The sequence below is a fragment of the Psittacula echo genome, assembly GCF_963264785.1.
Source record: "Psittacula echo genome assembly, chromosome: 1".
In the NCBI taxonomy this organism is placed as follows: domain Eukaryota; kingdom Metazoa; phylum Chordata; class Aves; order Psittaciformes; family Psittacidae; genus Psittacula; species Psittacula echo.
In genome coordinates this window covers 112,208,981-112,226,868 of record NC_137735.1, presented here as the reverse complement: position 1 = coordinate 112,226,868, position 17,888 = coordinate 112,208,981, and positions in this window count along the sequence as shown.

The window sequence follows — 17,888 nt, the reverse complement described above, 5'->3', positions numbered from 1 at the left end:
TTTCTGCATTGATACAATAATATTTAGCCCATGTGTGATGGTGCCAGCAGTATCCAAATTTGTGCAAATACCCTGAAACATAGCTTGTTATGCATAGTTTGGCAGTTCGATGTAGGTAGTCTGCCAAAATGAGACAGGAGCCTTATCAGAAGGAGACAGGAAATTCTCAAGCAAATTTGGGAGTTGACTTTTGAATTAGGAGTGTTGACAGGCACAGATCCCTCTGTCTGGCAATTATCAATTCTTCCCCTTAAAGCTGCAGAGCATATCCAAGTGTCTTCAGCTTTTGCCTGGACAGGCGATGTGTTCAAGACTTGGTTCTCCAAAGCCATTCTTAGTTTTGTAGTTCTGGTTCCAGCCTCGGTCCAGAAGTGCAAAGGTCACATTCCTATGCTCCACAAATCTTAGAACAGCATCTGTTGCTCATGAAAGATTTCCACCCAACATGGAAGAAATTTCAAAGCATTAATGTCGAGGCTGTGACATTGTCAAACACTGGACTATATTTAATCCAGTACCAAATCACTGCCTAGGTATTAGAGTTGTTGGTGCAAGTCAGTAGGCTGTTTTCGCTTTCAAGCATCTGTAGGGTTTTTTTGGCTTTTTCCCATCTGTGCATCACTTGGCTCTGACAGATCAAGTTGTATGGATACCTAAGTCTGTGTGTTAGTATCTTGTATGACTGCTTCAGCACCACACAATACATTCAGACACTTGAAGGAGTATGATCAGACACAAGGTGAATGGCAGTTTTTCTTCAAGTGGAAAACTTACTCAATTTTCCACTAAATTATTCTGTCCCTATTGGCAGTTTGTTATTTCCACAGACTTGGCTCATAAATATTGGATGTCTGCCTAGCTGGGAAATTGCATTTCCATTTTCAACACCTGCTATGTGCTAGACTTCTGTAAGAGGGCTAGCTAGTTTTCTGCAAGGATGGGATACTTACAGTAAGTATTGTTACCCATGACTATTGTTAAAAAGTGGTTAATGCTCATCCTAGTTTTACTTTTCCTTCAAGACATGTTTGCTATTAATTTTGTAGTAGTGTGGAATTTTGTAATATGGAATTCTTGCTTGACTTCTGTTGTTCTTATGATGTAATCATGTAACCATATCTCACACAGACATAAAAGATGCTACACTCTTCCTTATAAACCCAGGCTATGATCTTCTTGGCCAAAGTCTCCTTCCACACCCTGTCTTTCACAGTGTGTCTGTTAGTGGCTGTTTAGCAAGACACAAGTATTTGCATTTCATGATGCTGTATGTATAGAGGCTACAGAAAATTCAGCAGATTTACTGAGGTGCTATGTAAACAGAGGACATTTTTTATAATTGTAATTATACACAACTGCCTAAAATTATTCATGAAAGCTCTGAAACCATCATTACATATTTTGTTTATCAAATCTCAATACTATTTTAGTAAGATAGACAGATTCAGGGCTAAATCTATTCTCTGTCAGGCTGGTAAACCTGGATTTCTGCCCACACACAGCATGAGTACAGAATCAGTATGGTATCTTGGGCTTTTCTTACACAATGATGCATAAATATGTAAATGCTGAACTATTTCCTCCCAACCTTGCCAGAGCACACTATAGTACAGTGTCCCCTTAGTGCTATACACCATGGACATATCTTTCCTTGCCTCCTACTTACCTTTATCTTAAGGCTAATACCTGCAAGGGAAACACAGGGGCATTCCTTCACAGTCTTAGTAGCCTTGTCTCAATAAACACATGCACACAGGCATGTATTGTAATATTAATGTGGCAGATCATTAGACCTTGTAATCTAATGCATCCTAAGATGCTGTTTTCATTTTCTATAGTTTAGGAAATTCAGCACACTTACACTGGTTGCTTTGGTTGTTAGGTTTTTTTTTAGAAGGTATTATTTTTTGCTTCCTACTGATTTTACAAAGACAACAAATGCAGAAATAGACATTAATGCATAACTTAAAATAACATGTCACAGAATCTCTGTGGAAATTGTGTCATCTATTAAACATAAATTCTGTTACGTGAGACACACTTTCCTCTCCTCTTGCAGCAGCTCTAGAGTTCTCAAAAAGAAAAAGATTAAATCATGAAAATCACACAGGCTCGTGAATAGACTTAAAAAGATAGCCATTCTCTTGCTTACAGGCTCTTTCCTGTAAATAAATATTTATCTATCCTGTTCTCAGTAGCCTCCAGTGATGAAAACTGTACATGTTTTCTAAACAATCATCTGTTGCTGTACTATAGCATCTATAGCTTTTAGAAGGACATTCTGTGCCTGTCTGATCCTTCAGCCAAGCAGTGTAGATCTTGCTTCATTGTAATTTAAGAGGATCAAAAATCCGTTCTGGCAGTTTGAGCTCATCATAAGTGGGAGAAACCTGCGTGGCAGGATCTGAATACATGAACTATAACTTCTCTCCTGTAAAATACCTTGTCAATGCCATAAACATATGCCATTGAACCATAATCAAGAAGATTAGATACAGGCTGCTCATTACGAATCTTGCCCTAGTTTGTCAAAGACCCATGCCCTTCTAGAGCAGTATGCCTCATTGGAGGCTAAATAAACTTCTTTTGGGCATGTCAAATGGAAATACAGACCAGTGGGTGAGCAGCTAAGTCCTTAGCTCCCTGTGACAGTTGCAAGGCAAATGGTCTTTATTAAACCATTGTGTCTAAAAATGTTAAACACATTGTCCTGTATTGAGAGGCTTCTGGAAATATAGACACGGTTTATCATGTTTTCTTGGTTCATATCTCTTTTTTTTCCTCATGAAACAGTCCCTTAGAAACACACGTATAAGTACAGGTCTTAGTCTGTAACCAGGTTTTATTAGTAACAAGGTTTGGCTGGAAAGACAATATAAGTTTGCTGGACATGCCATTAAAATCTTTTTCTGCATCTTATGATCTCTTATTCTCAATTATAATGTACAGCATCATCATATGCTCCATTTCTTAATGCTTCGGTAATATCAGTCCCAACAGCACTGTGCAAAGCCTCTGCTACTAATTATCGCAGTTGCATCATGTAGGTAAGGCTCCTCATCCATATGGTACAACTGTTGAAAACAGAGACACAGAGTTAAAATGACTGACAAGCACAGTGACAGGAGATTCCTGTCTTAATGGACTTGTTGCTACAGCCTTCAAGTATGGATTTAGCTTACAGCTGGTGGTAGAATAAAGATGAAAATGCAATTTCCTGCCTCCTAGACTGAGTGAAATCCACCTGGGAATGAACAGGACTGAGGAACATACATAGTTGTCTGGAGTCTTTGAAATGAAGGCTGGGTGGCATAATTTTCACTGTGGCTCTTTCCATAGGAGCACAATTATCTGCTGTATTCATTCCTCCAGACTATGCTAGAGGTTATCACTGTTCTAGCTCTTATACTGGTTTCTAACATTTGCACATTAATCAGCAGAGATATGGCACTGGACTTTTCCTTGGAACTTCTGCATATTTAATGTCTTGCATGACATATGTATATATCATTACTGGATGTTGATAAGAACAAACGAGAAGGAAATATTTAACAGATGCAAACAAGCACTATACTTAGCATATGATTTATAAGTTTAAAATGAAGTCCAAACGCTAGGGCTGGGAGCCTTTTATACTGCATATGCAGTATTATGTTCTGCATCACTACTTAAATGCGAAAAATTAAACGCTACTTCCATTTACTCAGGCTACAGTGAATATCTTCAGTGCTTTATGAATTACTCAGCTGTGTTGTCATGCCAAACTAAAAGTAAAAAATAAAAAACCCAAACACCTACAAAAAAAACTTCAGTCTCTCCACTTCATAAGACTTTTCGAGTCAGAGACTAACATGTGCTCATGCCATCACAGTGTAGTCTGGCCCAAGTCAAGACAAAACAAAGCATTGCAGAGTACATGAAAGCAAAATAATTCACTGGGAAAGTCCTTTGCAGGTCACTCCTAGAAAGCAAGGGAAGTGATCTCCATTTTCAGGTTTGTCCAAAATAATCACATAGCAGCTTTTCAGAAGGTTGGGTCAAATGGTCTCAGTAGGAGATGGAACCAATAGAAACACTTTCCAGAATTCCTTCTGTGACAGCTAAAACTGTTTTCGTATTTGTATTTCATTTTGGTTTTGTTGGTTGTTTTTTTTTAATGCAAAATAACAGTGAAGGAGATGAAAGGGAGTTTTCATATAAAAGTAAAGCATAAACAGAGAAAACATTTCTTCAGAGAAAGCAAAGCGAAGCAAAAGTAATCAGTCTTGTCTGCCCACTCTTACAGTGAAAACATTATGGCCCCATAGATCAACCCCAATGAAGTTAATGGAAAGATTCCTCAGGACTTTGGTGGAATTTGGTGGACTTTGGAGTTGTACTGGACTTCTGGTGTTTCATGACAAAGCTGCTGGCATGTGGGCACAACAAATCCAGTCCTGTCCACCTTATTCCAGAAATAACACAAGCAGTTGATCAGAGACCTATGGGGTCATGGCCTGCTTATCTAATGGAAAAAACTAGGTAGTCTTTTTTGGTGGTGACAGTTTTCTTCCTCTCTACCCCTCATAATGACTGTAAACTGAAAAGCAGGCATATAAAGCAAGACAATACTGTCAAAGCAGATAGAAATCAAGCTATGCTAGCTGGTGAAGTTATGGTGCTTGGGGAGACATGAAGCATTGCTGAGATGGAGTGTTTACAGAAAAGATCCCACAGCTCGTATTTGTATTATGTATTTATAAATTCCTGGAACTCAATTTTATAGAGGTTTTGATTAATGGCTGTACTGCAGTTCAGCTCCAAGCCCATTGAACTTACTGTACTGGAACTTAGCAAGACATACACTCGCCAAATATGAACACTACTACTAGAATGTGATTTAAGGGCGGTTCATTGCTGTGGAGGCTCTGCTTATTGTACATGTAGGGATCACAGCTAAAGAAGGGCCTCTCAGAAGCCTTCTTCAGTTCAGAGTCAGATATATGTTTGTCTCAGATACCTCCATGGTAGAAGAGGTGAATAACAATGAAAATGCTGTGATTTTCCCATTGCTTTTACAATAAAATGGGTGCAGCTCTTGTTGATGTATGGATTCTCCTAATTATATATGTATGTCACTTCAATCACAGTATCTTCCAGGAGAGTGGCCAAATGCTCAATTTTCATATGCTGGTGATGTATGCCAAGTGGTATCCCACACTGTGGTATTTGACATTAGTGCTGTTTCTTCCACACTTCAAAGAAGACATCTGTGGTTACGGCTGGCAAATGCCGAGTTAATTGTTGATTATCATAATAATATAGTAAAAGCAGTCTCATTCTGTTGAGGTGGGAGTCACTTCATTAAATACAGTCCTTATGGCTATTATGATTTGTGAGGTGAAACTCAATGCTTGTAATCTCTTGGTGAGCCAACTGGAGTCAAATGAACGCAATGTAAAAAAAGAAAAACCTGGATGAGAATATTTTCCAACTTTGATAGAAACTTCTACAGTCACCTGGGTTGCAGCCTTCCCAGATAATGCAGCCTTCAACTGTAAGATGGAATCACTTTAGAAGGTACAAACTGAGTTGGATCACAGAACTGATATGCGAGAATAAGATCACTGGGTATTTCACCTACCCTCTTATAATTATTTATTATGAAAAATAAAACAGAGGATTGACAATTGTTATTGATAATACAAATCTTTAGAAAACATATGGAATGTCGGTATTCCTTTTGAAAACACAGGAGTTAGGGCAACTAAATCTCGCTTCTTTCTGAGCATAGCATAACAATGAAGCTGAATATGAAATCCTGGAAAACTGAATTTGCAGGTAAAAATTAATACTGAAGAATTGTTTCTAAGAAAGATTTTCTCCTTTTTGGCTTTTCAGTTTTAAAAACAGTAAACAGTTGCAATGATGCTGGTTTATTAAATAGTCCTACTCAAAAAAAAAAAAAAATGAAGAGGTATAGAGTTGCTGAAATTCATTTAATTACACTTTTGCAGCGTAATGGGCTTTACATGAAGACAAGGCTTAGTCTGTTTTTAATGAAAATCGTGCTTGTTGTTATGACTGCTTGCATTTGGATGAATGTCCTTTATTGTTAAGTCTAAAATATTATACTTAGGTAATTAGTGTGATCTATTTATGGCAGAATTACATATCTTTATTTTGTTTGTACTGGTTTTCTTCAGTACCCATCTTCAATCAAGTTTATTTTTACTTAGCTCTTGTTACTTTCTTTGAGCTTTTCAAGGCATAGTGGCTGTCTTTTCTTAGAGCACTGTTTTGAAAGATAACTGAAGTGACTTGTGTGTTTCTTTTCAAAGAAGACTTTTATTTGTGTCTGCTGAAGTCATAGAATCACAGAATGGTTTGGGTTGGAAGGACCTTGAAGATCACTTAGTTTCAACCTCCTGCTATGGGCAGGGACACCTTCCACTAGACCAGGTTGTTCAAAGCCCTGTGCAACCTGGCCTTGAATGCTGTAGATGTGGCATCTACAGCTGCTCTGGGCAGCCTCTGACAGTGTCTCACCACCCTCAAAGAAAAGAATTTCTTCCTAATAGCTGATCTAAATCTACCTTCTTTCAGTTTAAAGATATTCCCGCTTGTCCTGTCACTTTATACCCTTGCAAAAAGTCCTTCTCCAGCATTCAAGTCCTTGGTTTCCAGATGGTTCAAAAGCAGCATTTTTCTTGCTGTGTCACATTTGTATCTTATACTGCTGTGATGGTTTGGTCACATCTAATGGCTGTCAAGCCAGTGATACTCTGATTTGTTATTTCAGAAGTCCCTGCTGCATGATTTAAGGATGCTAAGTGGGTCAATCACCAGTGGGACACTGCAGCAGAGAGTCAAGCTCCAATAAGAGTGACAGCAAATCATGAATTTGCCAATTTAATAGGAGAATATGGGGGGTGAGGGGGAGAAATGTTACAGTCTAAGTATGTTAACTGGAAAAAATAACCAACAGTGGTGATTTAAAGAGGAAAGGTGAAGACATCAAGAGTGTGTTCATCTATCTATAAATCATTAAGATTTTAAATTCAGATATATTCCCAGGCTTCCCAGGCTTTCAAAGTAGATTGATGTGAGGTAGCGTGGGTGTATTTGAAAGTATCAGAAATTGAAGCTGAGCCTAAGGATTTGGATGCAGAAGACCATTCACACTGGATAGTTAAATTATACACAAAATGGTAGTCATGCCTGGGAATATCAGGGACCAAAAGGGTGGAGGAGCCATGAGTGACCTCACTCTTCAACTCAAAGAACTAACATTTCTTTGGTACAGTACTTACTTACATGAATGTTATAGAGAGATGATGGCTCCCACTGGTATAGCTGTGGGTATCATGCATTTAGAGGATAAACTCTCGTCTCCAGTATCTTGATATACACTATTACTGAAAATATGAAGGATTAGGGAATACTAGAGACATCATGTATTTTCATGCTGACTCATTAAGTAATTTTGAGTAAGTATTCCCAAAGTTTTCCCCAGTGTTCCTCAGCTTTATCAGTCCAATTCCATCTCAATGAAAGGAGACAGGCTCCCAGTGACTTCTTTTGGAGTTGAACAGGTCCTGCAATGTGCTGCATACCCTATATACAACTATTTGCTTAGAAGCCTAAAAATCATAGAATCAACTAGGTTGGAAAAAATCTTTAAGATCATCAAGTCCAATCATAAACAGCTAAAAGCATATTAAAAAAGTGCATGGATGCTCATTAACCGGAATTCTTTTTGCATAAATTGTATCCATTTTAAGGTTCATTTTTCTAGCTGTCAGATTGTAAACCAGTCAACAACAGAAACGTCATGAAAGATTAAGAAAAGCACAGGATAACCATCTTTGGTTGTCATTTAACCTTCATGAAGGGATACCAAGGACAGTCTGTCTTTGGGTCCAGTGAAACTATGACCACTTAACACTATTCGTTCTTGTAATTGTATGTCCATGTTTTAGGGTGATACCTTTTTTTTTACTAGCATACTTTAGCAACTAGAAGCCACTTTCATGCTATCTTGTGTAAATTTAGTGTGAGAAATAGAGGAAAGGACTTCCTGAAAAATATTGCAGTGATCCGACATATTAACCAAGTAACATATTTTGGTTTTTGAGAACAAAATTGTCAGCAGAAGGTAGTTGTGCACAAACTTCATGTGCTAAATCTCATAGTGGTATGGTTTATCTGTGTAGGGAATATCAATTCTGCATTCCAGGAAAGCTGCATCTTTGTCAGACAACATAGTAGCAGAACTTGTCCAGATGGTAGATAAAGAGCATAGAGACAGAGCAATCATGTCATTAATACTATATCTTTATTGTATAAAAATGTCGAGGCATTCTTCAAAGTAAAAAGTTCTGAGATCTGCAAAGGCGTCAAAACACTTTCAGCAGATGAAAGAGTGAGCACATTTAGACAAATTTGGAAATCCTATGCAAGAATCTAGTTTCATCTATTTGTTCCAGACATGATGACTCACTGAAAAGAACTGAACACATTTGTGTTGTTTTTTGAACTTAAGTTTTGGCTAAGTCATCACTGTGAGGTTTCACTATGTGTATGAGGTGCAGATCCCCCAGAAAACTTCACTGATATTATTGTGATCACCACAAATATTTTCTTATAGATAACAAAAATGAATTTATTTTAAATGGTCTTATATAAAACCAATAAGAATCTGTGATCAAAAAGTAGTGCATGGATAACTTTTATTAGCAAAATCAGAATCATCCTTTATATAAACAAGCCCAAATATATGATCTACCGTACCATCAGAAAAAAAACCACTGTTAGTATCCTTCTGAAGGCAAGGGGTGAGCGGGTTCACACCTTTTTCAAGCACTCTTCAGGCTGCCCACAGACCCGTTGGTCACTGTCTACATCAGCCATGAGTCTACCAGATCTAGCAATATCATTTACAGCTATATTCATGTAAACCTTTATTATAGATATTCTGTAGTTTGGAAGATAGTGGCAAACAATAAGCTAGCTTTCCCTAGGTTTTATTTTTAGTTTTTGTGACACAGATGAGTGAAATGCACAGTTGAGACAAATATCTAAATATGGTTTTGCCCATACATGAATAAATCCAGGAACCTTGTGTACAAGACCTGTCTTCCTCTCCCACAGCAGCTCTCACAGCAAATATAGTCTCTCAGATTTTACAATGCACTCAACAGTATTGAGACAAAGCTAATTAGTGCTATCATTCACATTTTACAAGTAGAAAAGTAGCTTTAGAAAGCAGCATTCTTCTTATACTTCAAAGCCACTAAACAAACTCTAGCTACCCAAGGTCAAAACTACAAAGAAGTTGAAACTAACAAACAAAAAACTTCAGCTATGCCACTAACAGTCAACTTCAGCAAATACATCTCAGACTAAAGCTAACATGTTTTGTCTTTACTAGTATAACATTGTGGCAGCTACATGTCCGTCAGTAATGCTACAGTAAAAAATGAATTTAATTTTAGCAGCGTAAACAAGTCCACAATGTCTTTCCCAGACTTATGAGGGCAATTCCCAGGGGAGTTAGAAACTGAACACAGGTTAATGGCCTTAACCACCAGACACCTCTTTATGACTGGTTAAAGACTGAGAAGAAATCCTGGAAAATTCTGGGAACTGTAAGCTTTCAGTTGGCCCCAGCAGTACTACAGTCATGAACATTCAGAAACCCATAAATAACAGTCTTCATGATGTTGAAGCCTAGTTCCGATAAGATCATAGATGTTTGTAACATTTTTCTAGAACTGTATGAAAAGCCAGATTTTAAATTTATTATATATTATTCAGTTATGGTAGATTTTTAATTATTAATGCTTTGCAATAACATCTGGAGACCTTCATCAGGATCTGGCTTGACTGCCCCAAGACTATGTAAGACACAGCTCTTCTGAGTTATAGTGAATGAGACCCCACAGACTTCATCATGTAAGGGGAGAGGAAGTAGAGACATGCTTCTGGCATCTAGGGCTGGCAAGCAACCAAGATGTTCTGGAATTGTCCGATAGGCACATGTCCAGTCAGGAGAAGGGCCGTAGCATGAGGCTGCAGCTGAAAATAAAATCTTCTCGTAATGCTGCTTTTACACAACACCACGAGGTGAAATACTCAGCTACAATGCAGGCACATGACATTTCTCCTGCTCTACGACTTCAGTTAATCCAGCATGCAGGTTCACAGAACAGGAGAAAAGCCACAGTGGTGTTTGATAAAGACAGGAGGTTTGTCCTTTCCCTGCTCAGGAGTGATAGGAGCCTCATGATTAGAGTTCTGACAGAGCTCACGTTCAGGCATGAATTTAGGTGTCAGTTTCCATCCCACAAAGCTCAGAATCCAACAGAAAAGACTGAACACATGTCTAAAGAAAACAAAGCAGGGGAGGGGAAAGGCTGACAAGAGAAGGGGATATGTATATGTATGTAGCTGGGTGCTCAGTTCACAGACATACCCTCAGGCAGTCTATACCAGCAAACACAGCAGTAAGATGTACTTGTAAATATATATTTTTGCTTACTCAAACTGTAAACAGTGATGACAGCTGGGAGAAGAGCAGAGATGAGTAGGAGGGAGGAGAGGAGATAATTTTTGTTTTTAATTTCTCAGGAAGAAATAAATTTGTGAATCTCAGAACTGGTGAAAAAGTGCACTGGCATCAAACCATAAAACAGTTCCCGTATGTCACATGCTGACAATCAAAGGGTGGGGGGGAGGTTGGTTTTATGTTTGTGGGTTTTGTTGGGTTTTTTTTGGTTTTTCTTCACTGAATGATGTCATTTCACAAAACATTGAAACATTTTCAGCTAAGCGCCAGATCCTCACCACAACGCAAACCGAAGTAATGACACTAGCCATGATGCTATACTACAGAAGATCTGGCCAAATTCAGATGCCTGTACTGTCAGGAAAAAAGGACTTCCAAGGCTTTTAAATATTTGTAATACTTCGGATAATATTGTTCTTATGATTCCACTGTAACATTATCCTTCAGGTCATTGACCTGTTAGTATCTAGCAATCAGATGAGATTCTCACTTTGTAATGACACCATACATCCCAGTCTTCCCAAATCCCTGCAAAGGTTTTGAATCAGAAAGGTCTGACCTATTAAATTCAAACTGTGTGGAAGGAAAGCCTATTTACTCCAAACAAACAATTTGTGTTCCTAAACATACTTTTGTTTGTCTATTTCTTTTAGAGTTCAAGTCAAGCAAGCTCTTTTGGTCTTTTGAATCAAACATATTTTCAGATTGTCAACTTGTAAAGTTTTTGACATTGACTCATATGATTTTTAACTCTTTAGGACTTCCTCAGCTTTTGGGATACATCTTCTCAATTTCAAGTAGAACTTCAAACCCCATTTCATATTTGTAACTGAAACATGCTCCAGTGATTTAAAGTGGTTTTGGCCTTTTGCAAACCCAAGATTCAGCTTTAAGAAGTTACCACTTGCTTTGTATATTTGCTCTAGGTATTTAATCTTGTTTCCTCCTCTATGTACAATTCTACTCAATATAGGCTCCTACACTCCCCTCATCAGCAGACTATGTGATTGCACTTTGATTTGGTGGGATTTTTGGAAATTTTTTTGCATTTCAAATGCATATTCTGTTCTTCCTTACATTAAAGGTCAATGATGTAAGCTTTCTTCTGGGCTGAAACAGGCTGACAAGTTCCTGCAGACTACACAAAAAAAAGTCAACATTGAAGTCAACATTTCTATTGAGTGTGAAAGAAGACTTCTCAGCTCTTCATGAAGGGCTTTGAATCAAATCGCCTATAGAAACAAATAAAAATAATGACAAAGAACAGAAATGCCCAGGAAGTAATTTGTGCAGGTTCTGATTATTACACAAGTCAAGCTGGAATGAAAGTGCTAAATCAAAGCAGAGGGTTTCAAAGCATGGAGGTGCCATGGCATGCTGATTTCAAAACTGAGATCCTGACACAAACTTTGGCTTCTTGATCTTTATTTAAACCGGAGAGGCAATTTGCACTCAAATGCAAGACGTGCACACTGAACAGAAACAGTGCATATAAAATCGCGTTTGAGGGGATGTCAGACTGCCTCTTTCTCACAACTAGAAAAACTATAAACTAACTGACATCCCAACACCAATTGCTTCTGTGCAACTTAAATAACACCATATCAGTTTTGCAGTTTAAGTTACTATAAATCAGCCCAAGAACTGGAGTAGAAGTATAAACCTCAATTATCCTCAGCTAATTGGCTTTATTTTCTGCATTCAAAGCCTGGCCTCCTTTGCCCACCTGAGCTAAAGTTTTCAGGAACTTCTGTGGTGTGAGAAAGTACTTGCTTAACGACATGGGAAAGAGGCATATGTCTTGCAGCTCCTATCCCTCCCCCTGGAAGCCATTCCTGCAGGAATGGAGAACAAGGACAGCTCATTTCTTTGTCAGGCAGTTTTCCACCTGTAAAACAGGAAGAATTGGAGCACAGTTCCGCTTCATGGGAATATCATGAAAGTAAATATTATAAAGATACCAAATCACAAGTTTTATAAAGTTGAGGAGAACAGAAGGGGTTGTCTAGAGCCACAATTCTGCCAGTTTCCTCTGCCAACAAAGCTCTCTAATGGGATGACAGCATATGGCAAGAAAAGGGATTGAGCTACCAGCAGAGTCATGCCCTTTCCCAAACATAAGCTAGGTATACAACACAAGGACTTTGCAGCAGCATGTCTGTGTCAGCATTTCAGATGTACAGGGTTTGAGAGAAAGATTTTTATTTTAAAATCAAAAGGAAAAATTCTGATGTAGATCTTGCCTGGGCCTACAGATGGTTGACTCCACCAGATCAATATCCTTGTAAGCAACAACCACCAGAGGTATGATCATGTGCAGATACAGCTACCTTCCACAAGCAAAGCAGACTAAAGAAGTAAAAATCCATTTTTGCTAGGACAGGTTCAAAGAGTATTCTGCCCATATGGTTGTGTCGAAGGCAAGCGGAAGTAGTGCAGCTCTGGAGGGAGGATGCTTTTTTGTCATTCAGGCTTGTTTTGTACAAGTTTAATTGTATAAGCTGCAGGGGAGTTTCTCCCAGTCTAAACTAACGTTGAAGAAAGAGGAGAGGCACAGGGAAAATCAGAAGTCCGCTGTAAGGGTATTTGAATTAGCTAGTGAATTGAACAGTCTGGGAAATTTTTAAGTGTGAGCACTTCTTACACCAGAACCTGGTGGGAAGGCAAAAAGAAAACAATGCTTGGGAAGATGCTAAATGCAATTTATTCCAAGAAAAAGATCAAAGGAAATATTTGCGCAGGAAGAAATTTTATGCTGTATGCAAAGCATAGAAAAATAATTGGAAGCCACTGTTAACAAAAAAAAATCTTCTTTGGCTTCTAGTCCAGAAAACAGCAACCAAGAAAAAAGAAGATAATAAGCTTCTGTGTTGCATTACTTTAAAAATTCACTTGAATGAAAGCAAGTAGTATAATAATGAACTGAGTCAGAGAGCACTGTTCATTTTACATGTAGAATTTAGGGGAGTTTATAATAGCAACACTTACAAAGAATGATTTGGTTGGGCTTATTGTTATGGAAAGGGAAAAAGTTGTGGTGAGTTAAATGACATTTATAGAACAGGAGGGTCTGATCTAACTGATCCAGATTAGTCCTCCACAGCAGTAAGACCTTAAAATTAGGTCACAGGGATGAAAGGAGAATTTAGTCTAAACTATTTCATACAAAGGCTGTCTGACATATGGAACATGTTACCCTAAAGAGTAACTAAAGCAAGGAGCATGAATGTTTTCAAGAAAGAAAATGACAGGGAACTGCATAGGGAAATTTCCAACCATGAAAGCTTCAAAAAGAATAAAATTCCTATTTATTTATGCATTTATTTAGGGTAGTCAACCCGTATCTACTTTCTGAAGGGAAATTATGATAAACATTATTTCTTTCCACCTACACCCTTCTTAACTCTGGTGTTTGTGGGATTTAGTTTGTTTTGTTTTCATTGGAAGGGCTGCAGTTTAGTCTTCCCAGAACACAAAGGACAAAAGCTAATGCAATGTTAATGGCTTTGTATTTTTTTCAATATGTAGTGGTTTAAAAACGTTATTCTTTGTATTCCGATTTGCTTTCAGTAAGAGTTTTATGAGTGTGACGATTTTTTAGTAAAAAATTGGCATTTTACTTCTTTTTACATATCAGGACAGACCTCATGTCCTGAAAATGTTCTTATGGTTTAGTCTGGCTAGAATTAGACACTGGCTAGCTATCATAAGAACAAGCCATGAGACAATCTGTGATATTACATACAGCTGGTCATATTCTGCTGTCCTTTCATTCCTTGAACAAGTTCTTGTTCAACCTGATGGCTAGGTATTGGAGACACTGTCTCCTGCATTACCCTTTGGGCTAAAGAGGCACGGTGCTTTTTTGATGCCTGTTTATTGAGTGCCAACCTGTAACATAATGTTTTAAGACAGATACAAAGACTCAAGTAAGTAGAAATAGAGAAAAGCCGATCAGGCCAAAATTGCAACCTCTCACCTGAACCCTTTCAGCCTGTAGGGGAAACAAGATTTCTCCAGTGGTTAATTCAAAGTGCTGCAGATTTGCCTCACCTAACCCAAAGTATACCATTTAGGCAGCTCAGCATAGATAGGCAGGATGGATATTTACCTTCCTTCACACAGTGGGAAGTCAACCCTCAGTGATGCAAGGGATTTAAATCCTTTAACAAAACTGTGTAGTTTTGGAACCAGAACTGAAGGCAAATACTGAAAATAAATCCAGACCTTATTGTAGTATGAAAGATCTCTTCAGTTAGAAACAAATAAAAGAAAATTGGAATACCATTTTCTTTATACTGTGAAAAAAAGTTTCTTTTCCACCACCAAAAACTGCAGGTTAGGAAGAAGGCAGTGAAACTGCAATATAGTTTTGTGGAATGGTTCTTGCATTTTAAGGTATTTCTTTCATTAGAGTGTAAATAAACTAGACCCCTTCCTTGCAGTAGTGTTATCTTCTTCATTTCACATAGCTGTAGAGCATCTGAAACAGCATTTGAAACAGCATCTGAATCCAATTTTCACAGCATATACTAATATTTTTTCCAAATTTAAGAGAAAGGAAAGAATTTGGAGAAATTATGATCTTAGTTTCAGTTTGTTCAGTGAAAACAGAAAAGAGGGTAAGAAGGTAACTTGGTTTTACCGCCTTGTTCAAAAATTTCCATATGCATTCCTTTTTATTAGAGATATGACATGGAAAGGTCTTCTAAACACAGAGTCACATTTTCTTCTAACTTGCACCAGGGAAATATGAAGTAGTACCACTCAAGTCAACAGAGTTATTTTAATTCTATACAAGCAACTTAATCAGAAGACACAGCACCATTTCTTAAATTCCTCCAATTTATTTGGAATCATGTTGATTGTGAGCATTAACACCTGACCTAGTCCCTGTTGGATTTCCTCAGAGTAGCTTACCAGTATTGACATTAGCTGAATAGAAAATTGAGCCAGCTCAGACACTATGCCAGATTATGACCTCAGTTATATGCAACTCATCTTACAGCCGCCTGCTTTCTGCATGACCAAAAGCAGAATTTGGCCTCGATCTATAATTTTTAAGAGTTGCATATACACAATTGTCTCCAAGCATAATACCGTCTAATAGTTTAAAATGGGAATAAATCTTTGCAAATGTCCTTAATTTCTAGCAGTCCCAAAATATGTGTCTTATCTTTTCTAAATAACTGTATTTTTCTTGTAAATCCAACCTCTGCCCCATTGAGTCCCATAGTCCAGATGATCTGAATCCCCCAGTCTTGGCCTGCCTGGTTATCTTCTTCTTTCTACTCACCTTTCTCCCAGTCAAAGCTATACTGAAAGTTTGAAATCACAAACTGTACACCCGTATATATGCTAACAAGAATAAGGCCTTTATGACATGGTCAGAGAAGACTCTTCTGAAGCTTGAGCTGCTTCCAGACCACAGATGTTGGTTTAGGGTGAGATGATGTGAGCATGTGAAAGAAAAGATATATGTGTGTGCTTTTGTCTTTTTCTGAGAGGACTCAGGAGATATTTCCCAAGTATGTGTAGGCTTCCTATCAGTACCAGCCACAGGAAAAGTTGTTTTCCATTTGAAAAGCCCTTTACTACTCATAGCTCAGCAAAGCTCTTTGTGTTCCATTTATCCAAAAGGCCTGAGAAATTATCCCCTTTATATCCAGTTATCCCAAGATATTGACTGACCTCTCACCTTTAATGAACAATTTCCCCATATGTTTGCCTCCCAAATGTTCCTAAGGATGTGATCACTTTGTTTTGTTTTTATAATGGGCTTCCTTGCACATTTTCTAGTAACAGACTGAGTTCAGGTTAGAAGGATGCTGGTCTTTCACAGGTTTCAGTGAACATGCTACATTTTCTAACACTGATAATATCCTGTATAATTTTAACATTGGCCTCTAACTTGGAATCTGTACAGAACACACTTGCTAGGTTAAACTCACCACATATTATCAGGACTAGGACCTAGTCAAACAGTAATATAAGAAGGAGGGAGGACTGTGCCTCTCTCTACCCCCCCAGATTTACTCCCATGACTATTCAAGTTCAGCTTGCTCAGTGCAACTCTGCCGGCAGCAAGGAGACCAGGAGCTGCTAACCCTATACTCCCTGCTGAAATGAAGTGAGTGGAGAGGGGGTGTTAAGATGACAGAAGTGCAGAGAGCCCAAGCTTCACCCCACTCTGCTTCCTCGCTAGCCAAAGTAGCTGGCTGGGAGCATGGGAGAGTAAACTGCTCCATGAGAAGTAAAAAAAAGAGAACAAATAAAAAGGAAGGATGAAGTAATTGACTCTTGTAGCAGAACAAAGGGAGTGACTTTGGTGGTGGAGGGAAGATAGGGAGAAACTGTGACTCTGACTCACAATATATTCTGTACTCTGCTCCTGGGGAGATGCAGCTGTGCATCTCCCCTTGTATAAGCTACACTGTAGTTACACTGTCGTCCAAAGTAAGCATCCCTAATTCTCCCACTTCCTGAAGCACAACAGCTTTTGGCTCCTTTTTAATTAGGGATTTCTACTGTGCAAATTGAAATCTAGGACCAGGCTTTTCCTATGTGCAGAATTAAAATATCTCCCTTGATTATTTTGTTAGCTCCTGGGGAAAACTACTGAACTGTTACAGCCGATTTACATTGGCTTGCTCATTTTAAGGCTGATTCCAAGTTGTTTCTAATTCCTCAAGGCACTTGAGATCTTCTGCATGGACACCTTTGGCAAAGTTCTCCACATCCTTTTCCCTCCCTCTGCTTGCTTCCCAGTTACTTCTAACTTCACTAGAGTAGGGGCAGTTTCTTTTTTGTACTGTTTCAGTAGGAAGAAATATGGCATGGAAGTGCTTCTAATTTAGGCCACCTGACCCAATGGACTTCAGTTGGGGCCAGCAGAGTGTTGGGAAAAACCAGAAGGAAGAGTCTAGTCCAGTGGGCAGAACCAGCCAGAGCCTAGACCTCATAAGAGGAAGGTTCGAATACCTACTCTCCCATTTTCTTCACACATGACCTTGGGCTCACATAACCTTGGAAAAGTCACATAAACTGGATGTTAGGTTCCAAACTAAAACAACAGCAAAAGCACTTGGTCACCAAAGGCATTCTTAACTGTGAAAACAAAATTTCATGCTTACCCTCCATTAGTTCTCGTGCACTCACAGCATCTGCTCTTGCAGTGAGGTTGTGAACACTTCATCTTTTATAAAAGGAGTAAACTTAAAGATGCAGCAGCACCTCCATAGCTCATATCTATCATGCAAGTCAATTATCAAGTGATGTAACTAGCATTTGTGTTATCAGACGTCAATAGGATTCTTTCATGAAACGTATAACGTGTGCA